At 50.1% G+C, this 14,478-nt stretch overlaps 1 pseudogene; it reads left to right on the top strand.

Annotated features, from left to right (window-relative positions):
- The first annotated feature begins 2,245 nt into the window (after positions 1–2,245).
- On the top strand, positions 2,246–14,222 carry LOC112447022 (epididymis-specific alpha-mannosidase-like; annotated as a pseudogene).
- Positions 14,223–14,478: the final 256 nt, after the last annotated feature.

Below are 14,478 nucleotides of genomic sequence, written 5' to 3'. Positions count from 1 at the left end.
ATTAAGAGCCACTCAGGCATTTGGGCGTCAGACAGAAGAGCCCACTCCCTTGCTCCTGAGCGAAGGGTACGGAGACCCCAGGCAACACTCGCCCTTGCAGGTGCGTCACCGCGCCTGCCGTCCTCCAGGAAGGAGGCCCTGTGGTTGTCATCTCGCGTGCATTCCCTCAGGTCCCAGCTCCTCTAAGGGCGTCCCATTTTACAGGTGGGCTGCCGAGACCCAGAGAGCTTAGTCTTCTTGCCAAGGTCACTAGCCCTGATCCAGACTTAATTTTGAGTTTCAGGCCTTCTTGCTCCTCCACTAGTTGTGCAACCTGGGGTTCAGTTCAGTTCAGTCGCTCAGTCGTGTCCAACTCTTTGCGACCCCATGAATTGCAGCATGCCAGGCCTCCCCATCCATCACCAACTCCCGGAGTTTACCCAAACACATGTCCATCAAGTCGGTGATGCCATGCAGCCATCTCATCCTCTGTCATCCCCTTCTCCTCCTGCCCCCAATCCCTCCCAGCATCAGAGTGTTTTCCAATGAGTCAACTCTTTGCATGAGGTGGCCAAAGTACTGAAGTTTCAGATTTAGCATCATTCCTTCCAAAGAACACCCAGGACTGATCTCCTTCAGAATGGACTGGTTGGCTCTCCTTGCAGTCCAAGGGACACTCAAGAGTCTTCTCCAACACCACAGTTCAAAAGCATCAATTCTTCGGCGCTCAGCGTTCTTCTCAGTCCAACTCTCATATCCACACATGACCACTGGAAAAACCATAGCCTTGACTAGATGGACCTTTGTTGGCAAAGTAATGTCTCTGCTTTTGAATATGCTATCTAGGTTGGTCATAACTTTCCTTCCAAGGAGTAAGTGTCTTTCAATTTCATGGCTGCAGTCACCATCTGCAGTGATTTTGGAGCCCAGAAAAATAAAGTCTGACACTGTTTCCACTGTTTCCCCATCTATTTCCCATGAAGTGATGGGATCAGATGCTATGATATTAGTTTTCTGAATGTTGAGCTTTAAGCCAACTTTTTCACTCTCCTCTTTCACTTTCATCAAGAGGCTTTTGAGTTCCTCTTCACTTTCTGCCATAAGGGTGGTGTCATCTGCATATCTGAGGTTATTGATATTTCTCCTGGCAATCCTGATTCCAGCTTGTGCTTCTTCCAGCCCAGCGTTTCTCATGATGTACTCTGCATATAAGTTAAATAAGCAGGGTGACAATATCCAGCCTTGATGTACTCCTTTTCCTATTTAGAACCAGTCTGTTGTTCCATGTCCAGTTCTAACTGTTGCTTCCTGACCTGCATATAGGTTTCTCAAGAGGCAGGTCAGGTGGTCTGGTATTCCCATCTCTTTCAGAATTTTCCATAGTTTATTGTGATCCACACAGTCAAAGACTTTGGCATAGTCAATAAAGCAGAAATAGATGTTTTTCTGGAACTCTCTTGCTTTTTCCATGATCCAGAGTATGTTGGCAATTTGATCTCTTGTTCCTCTGCCTTTTCTAAAACCAGCTTGAACATCTGGAAGTTCACGGTTCACGTATTGCTGAAGCCTGGCTTGGAGAATTTTGAGCACTAGAGTGTGAGATGAGTGCGATTGTGCCGTAGTTTGATATTCTTTGGCATTACAACCTCGGGTAGTCAGGTCCTATTTGTGAGAGCCCACTTTTCTCCTTAAAAGAGAGATTACAATTGCTATTGCAAGGCTCAATCTGGGGGTTTCATGTGAAGGAGAGTGTATCACAGTGGGTGTCCTGGTGGTGGCAGGCCCCACACTGAGTGTTACGTTTTGCAGGGAGGTCAAGGAGCCAGACCAGTGGGTTGGGGGCAGGGATGGGTAAGATGCCCAGTGGGAAATACCACTGGGAGAGGCCTAAGAAGGGGCATGAGGACTGGGGTGAGGAGACCCAGGCCTGGCCAGAGGGAAGCTGGCAGTCCCCCCAGGGGAGGCAGTATTTGGGGTTTGTCTAAAGGTGGATGGTCAGGAAACTGCAGATGGGAGCAGAGTGCTGCTAGGCAGTAAGCGAGTGCCATCCGCCTGCACTGCTCAGGTGACAGCATCTGTGTGGGTGTCACTCTGGTTTCCTTCCCACTCTATCCACCAAAGGGTGGTGGCCCAGTCAGCTGGCTGGAGGCCGGGCCCTGCAGGCAGGCAGATGTCCTCCTGCCCCTGAGCTGGCCGAGGAGATGGAGCCGCCTCTGCTCCTGTGGTTGGGCCTGATGTGACCCCTGTGGGCTCAGCCTGAGCCCCGATGAGGGTCTTCGTGATTCCCCACAGCCACATGGACGTGGGCTGGCTGCACACCATACAGGTAGGTGCCCCAAGTGACCCCACACACCTCTTGAAGCTGCGGTCCTTTTTCCATCTGGACTCCAGAGTGGGTTTGTGTCCTGGGTCTCTGCCATCAGGAGTCTCAGCCTGGACTCCATCACTACTCAGCTATGGACTGGCTGAGGGCTTCCCTGGTGGCTCAGATGGTAAAGAATCTGCCTACAGTGACGGAGACCCAGCTTTGATCCCTGGGTCAGGAAGTTCCCCTGGAGAATGCAATGGCAACCCACACCAGTATTCTTGCCTGGAGAATTCCATGGACAGAGGAGCCTGGAGGGATACAGTCGATGGGGCCCCAAAGAGTCAGACACGATGAGCAACAAACATGGGCTGCTCTGGGTAGGGATGAGAATGCGTCCCCGGCTGCAATGGGTGGAAGGTGTTCTCAAATATTCCTTGAGTGAATGAATGAACCAGAGCAGAGGGAAAGAGGTCAGGACTAATTTCCATAAGTTTCTGGGGCAGGTAACTGAAATGATTACCCAGGCCTGCACAAGCTCTTTTCTGGAAGAAGGAAGGAAATAAATGAATAGGACCACTCTGTGATCATGGATACAATACTTTCCGTGAAACGTTAATAAGCGAGTCACTCATTTTAAAGGGAGTCGGGCAGCAACAGGCCCTGAGGCTGGGGATTGAGTCTGGTCCCGGGTCACTGGTAAGCCTCTGTGGGTGGTCACCCACGTGTGCGTGGAACTGCTGATGTGTGGGGAAGCATGCTCATCACCCCTAGTTTAGAAAAGGGACACTGAGGCCCAGGGTGTGGTGCTGCCCAAGTCAGCATACATCGCCACCTTGCCTGCTCACCCCCTGCCCAAGGCTCCTTGCATTCCTTTATCAGCATCTCTGGGAACCATGGTGAGCCAGCCTGACCTGGATGGGAGCAGACAGAGCTCCATCCTGGGGACTCCCAGCCTCAGGTTATGGGGGGGATAGATCCAGAGAGATGTTCGAGCTGTCAGCTCATCTCAGCCTCAGCTCTTGACACACACTTCCCCATCATTTCATCCCAGGAAGGCCAGTCAGGGTCCCTAGACCTCACTCCAGGGCCCTGTTGTCGACTGGCCTGTCCTCCAAGGCAGGAGTGGTCAGCACGCCCCTCTGGGCTGGCCCGGGGCCTTGGCTGGACTGGCATGACCCTCTGTCACATGGAGTGTCTGCCTCCTCATGACTCTCCTCAGGGGAAGGCTCTCATCTAAGGGGGTCTGCCCGGGTCCTTCTCTCAGTGCAGGGCTCACCATGTGTCCATCACAGAGGAGACACTGGGCTCGCTTGTTTGAGGAGCAGGGGGAGCCGAATGCAGGGCCTGGACAGGCTTCATGGGAGCGCCCCTGGACACCGTGTCTCCCTGGACGTTCCTCCTCGGTCCCTGGTCCACGCCCTCTGGTTTCCCCCACGGGTCTGGAGTGATGGTCTCTCCCCCTCTCCACCCTAGGAGAGCATGCAGGCTTATGTCACCAATGTCTACAACTCCATGGTGGAGGAAGTGACCCTTGAGAAGAAGCGCAGGTTCATCGCTGTGAAACAGGAGTATTTCCGGCTGTGATGGGATGGTGTCTCCTCGGACGGACAGAAAGGCCAGGTAACACTGCCCTCAGGAAGTCCTCACCAGGCAGATGAGAGCAGATGCCCTTGGGGTCCCGGGGACGACCCTTCAGGAAGCTCCTGGGTTGCGCTCCATGAGGCCAGGACAGGGCTGCATAAACCAGGAGGCCACAACCCGGCTGAGGTGTGCCCAGGGCCCGTTTAGTACAGGTTTGCGGTCAGCCCCACACCCAGGGGACAGGTTTGTGTTTGATCCTGCCTTTCTGGTTTCTCCTGAATAATTGAAGCTCTGGCAGCCCAGCCAGGCACTCAGCTGGTGTGAATGGGGTCACCTCTGACACTGGGCACTCTGGAGTGACCTGTGTGCACACCTTCTAACTTCATTTGTGGATCTGCATGGCCCTCATGGGCACCAGAGCCCAGGACCAGCCAGGGGTGCAGGAATCCCTGTGGATTAACCTCTGGGGCTGATTAACTCCATGTCACAGGGGGTCAGAGGCCCTGGTCCTTGGAGGGGCAGCCTGGGGCCATGTCCTCCCCCCGATCCCCGTATAGTCACAGGTGGGGCTGGCTCTGCAGCTGCAGGTCCCACATCTGGAAGCAGGAGTGACCTCCCTCTTCAGAGAGGCTGTGCCCAGAATGTGCCCAGGATGTAAGCACCTAGGGTGCTTGGGGCGTGGTCCCCTCCAGGCATCACCTGCCCTCAGAACAGTCACTGACGGTGGAAGTCAGAGGCTCAGCCACCTGCTCAAGGCAGAGAGCTCAGACGGTGAAGCTGGTGTCCACCAGATCCACAGAGGGGATGTGACCCTGCAGCCTGTGGAGCCGAGAGAACGAGCCTCCCATCTGATGGGCTCTGCTGCGGGCCAGGTGCTGGGCTCAGGTTTGTACAGGTTACTCTACTGACTCCTCCCCACAGCCTGCACGGTGAGGACCCTTATCCTACCGCACAGAGCTGGTCCAGGTTCAGAGAGGGCAGGCATCTGGCTCAAGGTCACACAGCTTATACCTGACAGATGGGTTCTGGGTCAGTATTGTGAATCAGAGCCTTGCTCTCTGGTGTCCACTGGGCAGTTTTTCCTTCTTTACACGGACACGCCCAGACCCAAATCACTTACTCTTACTCTCACAGTTAGGTGCGCTGGCTAAGACCTAGACAGGAAATTCAATAATATGTCCCTGGAAACTAGCAATTTTCCATGAGTTGTGTGGGCTGAATCCCAGTTCCTGGATGGGGCCCAACATGAAGCAGGTGCGCATTTGAAACAGTACACAGTAGGTGTCGTTCCACATTTCTCAAATGAACGATCTGCAAAGACAGTACTTTCAGATCAGATCCAAGCCACAGTCTACCAAGAGCATGTCTACCAAGAGCCACAGTCTACCAAGAGCTCAGTGTCACGGTCTCTGACTGTATTTATGCTTCCATTCTTCCCTTCTTTCATGGATATACTTTATTGTTTGCACCATGAGGTCTGTGGGTTGTTAGCTCCCTAGTTAAAGTAAAAAGGAAAGTAACTCAGTCGTGTCCAACTCCTTCCAATCCCATGGACTGCACCCTGCCAGTCTTCTCTCTACATGGTGTATAATTTTTTTTATTTAATTTTATTTTTTAACTTTACAATATTGTATTGGTTTTGCCATGTATCAATATGAATCCGCCAACTGGAGTGGATAGCCATTCACTTCTCCAGGGGGTCTTCCCAGCACTGGGATCAAACCTGAGTCTCCTGCACTGTAGGCAGATTCCCCACCATCTGAGACACCAGGGAAGCCCAAGAAGGGATCAGAGTCACATCCTCAGCACTGAAAGTACATCCTACACACTGAAGCCCCAGGAAATTCCCTTCATTCCTGTGTTCTAAAATATCTGTTAGACAGACATGTGACAAATGCAATTGGAAGAGCATTCTACAAACGTACCAGCCTGAAACCATAAAAATTATGAAACAGAAATACTCAGGAAGTGTTGGAAATTAGAGGATAAACTCCAGTATTCTTACTTGGAGAATCCCATGGACAGAGGAGCCCAGTGGGGCACAGCCCATAGAGTCACAAAAAGTTGGACATTACTGAGAAACTGAGCATGAATGCATGCACATGTTATTAATGTGAAATAATAGCCTGAGCTTTGATCATTATATAGCAGTTGTAATTATCTTTTTCTTTCAAAATTGACCTAAACTATTCAGATAAAGGCATATAGTTGCTAACTTGTACTTCCAAATGGTTTAGAAACAACATACTGTGTGTAATGACATGGGAGAGTGTTAACAGAAAGAGGTAAAAAATATTAGCAATGAGATAATCTGGAGAAGGATTTATGGGAGTTTTTTGGTACAGTTCCTGCAAGTTTTCCATAATCTTGGCATCATTCAAAAGCAAAAGCTGTGAACATATGTATCTGTGTATATGCCTAATGAAGCGGCAGCCAGGGACAGGTGCTGTTCTCGGAGCTGGAAGCAGTGATGACCAGGATAGACAGCGTTCTGCTTTTGCAGAATAAATGAGGCTGTGGAGTTTGAAGGAAGGACCATGAGATGCTATAGGCATGTGCCCAGAAAATACAACTGGCTCAGCCTGGGAGGTGTAACCTGGCCCTTTTTTCTCTGCCAAGGTCTGCCAGCTCATAGCTGAAGTGTGCCTGGAGTTTATCCTCGGAGGCCAGGTCATGCACGATGAGGCCGTGACCCGCATTGATGGCCAGATCCTCCAGCTCACAGGTTTGATTACCCTTCCCCAGATCAGGGTCCCTGTGGCCTCCTGTAGGGCTGGGACTGGGTGTCTGAGCCCTGGTCCTGGGCTCCATCTTCCCGTCTCAGCAGGAGACTGTGACCCGTCAACGCTCTGACTGCTGCACCGTGTTCATGTGTGCCTGAGTGCAGGGGATGAGGGTGTGGATTCTAGATGAGCCAGCCTGGCTGACTCCTGACTCTGCTAACTCCCAACCCTGTGACCCTGGCACATGATGCAGCCTCATTAGGGCTCGGTTCCCTCCTCTGTGAGAGTGCTTGGTAGTGATGGAAGGTCTACCTCAAAGTGGTGTTATGAGATTAAACTGGGATAATTCAAACAGAGCATACTGAGTAGAGTCTGTATGTTGCTGTTCGGCCTCTCAGTCATGTCTGACTCTGTGACCACATGGACCATAGTATACCAGGTTTCCCTGTCCTTGACCATCTCCCGGAGTTGCCTCAACTCATTGAGTCCATTGAGTCATTGATGCCATCCAACCATCTCATCCTGTCTCCCCCTTCTCCTCCTGCCCTCAATCTTACCCAGAATCAGGATCTTTTCCAATGAGTCTGCTCTTTATATCAGGTGACCAAAGTATTGGAGCTTCAGCTTCAGCATCAGTCCTTCCAATGAATATACAGGACTGATTTCCTTTAGGATTGACTAGTTTGATCACCTAGCAGTCCAAGGGACTCTCAGAGTCTTCTCCAACACCACAGTTCAAAAGCATCAATTCTTCAGTGCTCAGTCCTCTTTATGGCCCAAACTCTCATATCCACACATTCGGGGTTAATTTCCTTTAGGATTGACTAATTTGATCTTGCTTTCCAATATTTTCAAGAGTCTTCTCCAGCACCACGATTTGTAAGCATCAGTTCTTTGATGCTCAGCCTTCTTTATGCTCCAAGTCTCACATCTGTATATAACTACTGGTAAAACCACAGCTTTGACTCTGTGGCACATTGATGACAAAGTGATGTTTCTGCTTTTTAATACAATGTCCAAGTTTGCCATAGCTTTTCTTCCAATAGAAGCTTTAAGTTTTATCATATAAACCCTCCAGCCTGCAAAATGTAGCCTCAGGCCTCACTTTCTGACCACCTGTTCCTTCTGCCTCCTGCTTCCCTCGACCTACTCCCATAACAGAATCTCCTGTGCTTTCAGAACAAGATTTCCTGTTGCTTCCACTCATGCTCAGCTGATGAGTCTCATGGTCCAGGCACTCTCCCCTAGGGGCCACAATACTCGAGCACCTCCCGTCTTCACCATGAACTACAGGTTGTTTCCACAGTGACCAGTGTCTGATTCTTCTCTGGGTCCCTAGGACTTAGTCCAGGGCTGACCAGGGATGGTGGGCACAGAGGGAGGGAGTAAGCACTGACCCGTCTTCCTTCAGGTGCCCACACAGAGGCATCCCTCACCTCTGGTCTCAGCCTTCGATGCCCACTGTCTTGAACATCCCAGAGCTGACCCTGCTGGCCTAACCACAGCAGCCAGAATCCAGGCAGTCAGGTTCCCATGACTGGGACAGGAAGGGATGTGGACCCCTGGATCATCCCCAGGGGGTTCTTTGGGACTCCATTTCCAACATCAGCCAGGCTGCTGGGACCCTAGATGATGGCTCTGACTTCATCTCATGATGACCTCCTGTTCTAAGAACAAGGCATTCAATAAATTCCTTCGGTCCTTCAGTCCAAGAGGCAGTCCTAGAGAAGAGGAGTCTTACAAACTCCCGCTCATTGAGGTCGAATTTGAGGCTCAAAGTTGCTGAGTCTTACCCGAGTCCTGAAGCCAGCAGGTGAGGGTTTCATTCTGACCAAGCCTGGCACAGTCAGTAAGATGCTTGAGAGCTCAGCCCCTCTCCCAGGAGGATGAAGCAAGTGCTTGGCCATCTGTGCTCTCCTGGGGGCCTCTGAACAGCCTGGTGGCAGGTGGTGTTGTTCAAGCCCCGTTTTCAAGATGAGGAAACTGAGGCACAGAGAGCTGCAAGGACGTCCATGCAGCCAGCAGTCAAACGACTCCAGCGGGTCCATCTGACCCTACTCTGTCTGTAACTTGTGCCCCCAGGTATGTGTGTGCGTGTGTGTGCACGCACGTGTGTGTGCGTGCATGCGTGTGTGTGCGTGCACGCGTGTGTGTGCACGTGTGTGTGCACGCGCGTGTGTGCGCGTGCGTGTGTGTGTGCGCACATGCGTGTGTGTGTGTGCGTGTGTGTGTGTGTGCGTGTGTGTGTAGGGGCAGGGTGTACAACTTACTTTCAGTGGGCCCTTTCACACCATCATCCCTGGTTTCCTGGACCAGCACTTGAGGTTGTATCCAGCGTGCCGTGTTTCTCTGGTGTGTTGGGCGGGTCATGCTGGAGCACCCCTCACTGGTCCTGGATCCATTCCCTCCTCGTCACCTTTGTTGAGCCCCTGCTGAGTGCCAGGCCCTGGACAGGAAGAAGGAAGCAAGGAGGTCACCATGGGCTCAGTCTAAGGTCAAGATGATTTCTCAGGTAAGGGTCAGAATGGGCAGGATCTTGTTGGGAGAGGACAGGCCTCTGACCTTCTGCTGCTGTAGCACGGCTTCTCAGACATGTCTTTTTAAAATTTTTTATTTAATTTTAATTAGAGGTTAATTGATTTATAATATTGTGTTGGTTTCTGCCTTATGTCAACATTAATCAGTATACGTATGTCTGGCCCCTCTTGAAACTCCCTCCCACCCACCCCATCCCACCCTTCTAGGTTGTCACAGAACACTGAATTTGAGCTCCCTGCATCATACAGCAAAGCCCCACTGGCTATCTAATTTTACATGTGGTGATGTATATGTTTCAGTGCTGTTCTCTCAATTCGTCCCCCCTTCTCCTTCCCCTGCTGTGTTCACAGGTATGTTCTCTATGTCTGCATCTCCGCTGCTGCTCTGGAAACAGGCTCATCAGTACCATCTTTCTAGATGCCATATCAGATCAGTTCAGTTCAGTCGCTCAGTCGTGTCTGACTCTTTGCGACCCATGAATCGCAGCACACCAGGCCTCCCTGTCCATCACCAACTCCCGGATGCCATATATATGTGTGTTAATATACAATATTTGGTTTTCTCTTTCTGACTCACTTCACTCTGAATAATAGGCTCTGTGTTCATCCACCTCATCAGAACTGACTCGAGTGCACTTTTTATGACTGAGTAATAGTCCATTTATATGTACCACAGCTTCTTTATCCTTCATCTGTTGACAGACATCTAGGTTGCTTACATGTCCTACTTACTGTAAATAGTGCTGCAGTGAAAACTGGGGTACATGTGTCTCACTTTTTCCCCTGATGAGTCTGTCTAATGGATGGTCAGTTTTGTTTATCTTCTTAAAGAATCAGCTTTTAGTTTTTTTTTTTTTTATCTTTCTTATTATCACCTTCATTTCTTTTTTAATTTGTTTCTGCTTTGATATTTATGATTTCTTCCCTTCTACTAAGTTTGAGTATTTTTTTTATTCTTTTTCTATTCACTTTATATGTCAGGTTTGGTTGCTTATTTGATGGTTCTCTTGTTTCTTGGTTTTTTCCTTCTCTTGTTTCTTGTTTTGCTGTAAACTCCCCTCTTAGCACTGCATTTACTGAAACCCATAGGCTTTGAGTTGTCGTGATTTCATTGTCATTTGCTTCTAGGTATTTTTTATTTTTCCCTGATTTCTTCAGTGATCTCTTAGTTATTCAGAAGCATATGGTTTAGCCGCCACGTGTTTGTGTTTTTATAGATTTTTTTCCTGTAGTTGATATCTACTCTTATAGCTTGTGGTCAGAAAAGATGCTTGAAATGATTTCAATTTTTACACTTTACCATGGTTTGATTCGTTACCTAGGACGTGGTCTGTCTTGGGCATATTCCATGCGCACTTGAGAAAAATGTGAAATCTACTGCTTTTGGATGAAACGGTCCAATGGGTCCAATGTATCATTTAAAGCTTCTGTTTCCTTGTTAATTTTTTGTCTGGATGATCATGTGAGTGGTGTATTAAAGTCACCCACTGTTCCTGTGTTACTGTTGATTTCCCCTTTAACAGTTTTTAGCATTTGCCTTATGTATTGATGTGCTCCTCTGTTGGGTGAATATATACATATAATTGCTGTAGCTTCTTCTTGGATTGGTCCCTTGATCATTATGTGGGATCTTCAATGTCTCTTGTAAAGTGCTTTATTTTAAAGTCTATTTTATTGTATATGAGTTTTGCTACTCTCACTTTCTTTTGATTTCCATTTGCGTGGAGTATCTTTTTCCAGCTCCTCACTTTCAGTCTGTGTGTGTCCCTAGGTCTGAGGTGGGTCTCTTGTAGATAGCATGCTCAGGGGTCTTGTTTTTGTATCAATTCAGCCAGTCCCTGTCTTTTTGTTGGAACGTTTAGTCCATTTACATTTAAGGTAATTATTGATATGTGTTATCCTATTACCATTTACTTTCTTGTTTTGGGTTTCTTTTAGGTCTATTCTCTCTTGTGTTTTCTCTCTAGATAAGCTCATTTAATGTTTGTTGTAAAGCTGCTTCGGTGCTGCTGAATTCTGTTAACTTTTGCTTGTTTGGAAAGCTTTTGATTTTTCCAGAATGCAGTCCTTGCTGGGTAGAGTAATCTTGGTTGCAGGTTTTTTCCTTTAATCACTTTAAGTCTATCCCACCACTTCCTTCAGGTCTGCAGAGTTTCTGTTGAAAGCTGTGCAGTTAGCCTTATGAGAAACACCTTGTGTGTTATTTGTTGCTTTTCCCTTGCTGCTTTTAATATTTGTTCTTTGTGTTTAAAGTCTGGCAGATGTGAATGATCTTGCATGACCTATAAGACTAGTGATAAGTCATCCCTTTAGACTGGGTCTGTATCCCCTGAATGAAGTAAAGACTCTGAATGCGGAATTAGGGGCCACAATTTCAACACGCATTGGGCCTGCCCTCCTCAGACACCATCTGGGGTCTGGGTGAGCTCTGCACAGTTTACTGACCCCCCGTCTCAGACCCACCATCCCCAGGTCTTCCCCCTCCTCTCCAGCTGCTCCTTCTTGGTCTCTGTTTCATACACTCCATCTGCCGATCCCATTGGCCCCTGAGTTCTCAGAGCCCACCCCAAGTCCAGCCACCTGGTGGACTTTGTCACCTCCTCTGCACCAGACCCTAAATGTACTCCAGGCTCCCCCCAGCCTCCCAGCAGTCACCCACTTCCTGGTTGGGCCTTGTTTATGGATCTGATCTCATTTCTGCCCCCAGAACCCTGGAATCTTCTGGGCCAGAGCCAGTGTCCCAGACTGGTGAGCTCATCAGTGAAGGGCAGTTTGACTTGACACCAGGCACTTGAATTCTCTGAGTCTTTCTTCTCTCATTGTAAAATGCAGACTTTAGCCTCAGCTCAGAGTATTCCGATATTATATTTCAGGAGCATCTTTGGGAAGTTTAACCAATGGCTCTCAAATCTGGGGACTTCTGCAGTCACCTTGATCTCTGCACATAGGAATGGCATGAAAATCATGAATAAATAGATGAATATTTAGGTAATTCTGGAATGGGCTATTTGACTTCGTATCTGTTTCAGCAAGACCCTGCTTGGCCTGGAATAGAATTTCAGCCCTGGAGAAGGGCATGAGGCCTGAAAGAGTGAGGGGGTGAAGGGCCACCATTCAGTCACTGAGGAGCTTTGCAGAAGGACACGGCTTTCTCTATGAAACATTTGGGATTCGACCACAATTCTCCTGGCAGGTGGATCCATGTGGTGCGTCTGCCACGACCCCCATCCTCTTTGCCCTGGAGGGCTTCAATGCCCATGTCATCTCCAGGATTGACTATGACCTGAAGGAGGCCATGCAAGATAACCAGGTGAGTCGTGAGCTGCATCTACTCATCCATGTTCTAACCATCAGATCTAAAAACACTGCTGTACCTTTAGTGATGGTGATGAGCTCCCTGTGTCTGGGGCCATTCAAGCTGAGTTAGAGACAGCCTGGCTGGCAGGTCCTGACAGAGAGTCCTGCCCTGAGGAGGGTCAGATGAAGGTGCAGACAGGCACCATCTGGAGGGCCGATTCCTCCGCCTCCTGTGGCTTTGGGAGGTCAGGGGGAACCGTGAGGAGGGGACAGCAGAGGGGGATCTTGACCTGAACCCCTGAGAGCAGCAGGGGCGGCGAGGAGACTCAGGTGGGGCCTGGGTGGGTTGGGGAGCCGGCAGCCGTGTCGCCCCTGTGCCCTCACTCCCTTCCCTCCGGGTTTGCAGCAGCTGCAGTTCGTGTGGCGAGGGTCCAGATCCCTGTCGGCACAGCAGGAAATCTTCACACATGTCCTGGACCAGTTCGGCTACTGCTCGTGAGCACCTGCCTCGGGCCAGCCCCCATCCCAGCACCCTCCCTGGACCACCTCAGCCACGCCCCTCATGGTCAGCCCTGAGGACACACACTGAGCACCCATCTTACAGAAAGAACAACTGAGGCCTGGACACCCAGCCAAGGTCTTGCGGTAGCAGCCATGGGGCAGCTGCACTGGGCTCTGGAGGCATTACCAAGGCCCCTGTGTCCTAAGCCCCGTTATGGGCTGTCTTGTGGGCAGCTCTACATCCAGTCCCCTCTGCCCTCTGTGCCTGCGAGGCTGCGGGCAGGGGCTGAGCCCTCATGAACAGGGGAGGTGGGATGAAGGGGCAGCTTGGAGAAGAGCCTGGGGGGACTCACTAGCACGTTACTGACATTGGGCTCCACTCTGCACCTGGAACTGCTTCTCAGCTTTTCCACCAGTACTTTCGCTCAGTCCTCTTAGTGATCTTCGTACATTTTATGGTCAGGAGACTGAGGTTCACAGTGTTTCAAAGTGGTCATTCCTGTGGGCTGGTCCATGGGCCCTCCTACGTGACTCCTTGCTGCCCAGCATGAATGGCGAGACCCTCACCAGGGGCTGTCCAGAGCCCTGAGGTTCCTTCCTGGGGTCAGAGCCTCCCAAGCTGTATTGGAGTCTGAGGATTTTGTGCTACTGCTCTATCTTTGTGTAGAATTTAGTGATTCTGTTCATCATGATGTTTTTTGCATTATATTTTATTTCAAAATGTGAAAATCTCATCATGGTGATACTAAGATTTTTGCAAGCATGAAGTTTTATGCAAAGGCGAGTATCTCACTTGCATCGTTTAGGTCCCAGCCCTGCTCTGGGTCCTTGGAATAAGATTTGATGGGCCCAGAGGTCAGCTAAAGAATGAATGATCACATAAATCGCACCTGATCCATGTGGAGGAACTGGGGCCCAGAGGGTGTGTGCTCCACAGAACAGCTGAAAAACTATGGGCCTTTCAGGATAACATGGCCAAGGTCTGCAGGACTGAAATGTGACACCTTCTGTCCACATAGCTCTCATCTGCCCACCACCACCCTGTCTGTAACAGAAGCCTTGATGCTCTGACCTTGCTGAGCTCTGCCTGCCTCCCAGACCTCGGACTGCTGCCCTTGTCAGGGCTGGGCCCCCTCACACTCCTCTCCCTCTCTCAGTGAAGGATTTTACTGGGATGGTGAATCCATCTTCCCAGATCCACCTGTGGATGGCTGGTACCCCAACATGCAATTACCTGTCACTCAGAAAACACTCCAATCCTTTGTTGAGGCCATGTTGTACAGCGTCGGGGAATGAGCCATCTGGTTCTGGACACCACACCTTCTCTGGCCCTGGGTAAGCTGGGGACTCAACCAGGCCCTGGTTCCTCAACTCTGCCCAGGGAGTGCAGTCATAGGTCCGACCTCAGCACCTGGGTCCACCCAGGACTGGTGCTCAGCATTAGCCAGGTCAGTGTCCATCCAGGCAGTGGGCCATGCCATCCCCGGCTCATCCTCCTTCCCAAGTCCTCACCCAGTCTACCAGCTCCTCCTCCCACCCTGGATCATCCCCA

This window comes from Bos taurus, chromosome 6 (genome assembly GCF_002263795.3).
Source record: "Bos taurus isolate L1 Dominette 01449 registration number 42190680 breed Hereford chromosome 6, ARS-UCD2.0, whole genome shotgun sequence".
NCBI lineage: Eukaryota > Metazoa > Chordata > Mammalia > Artiodactyla > Bovidae > Bos > Bos taurus.
The sequence above is the reverse complement of the archived record's forward strand: the minus strand, read 5'-3'. Positions and strand labels throughout refer to the sequence as shown.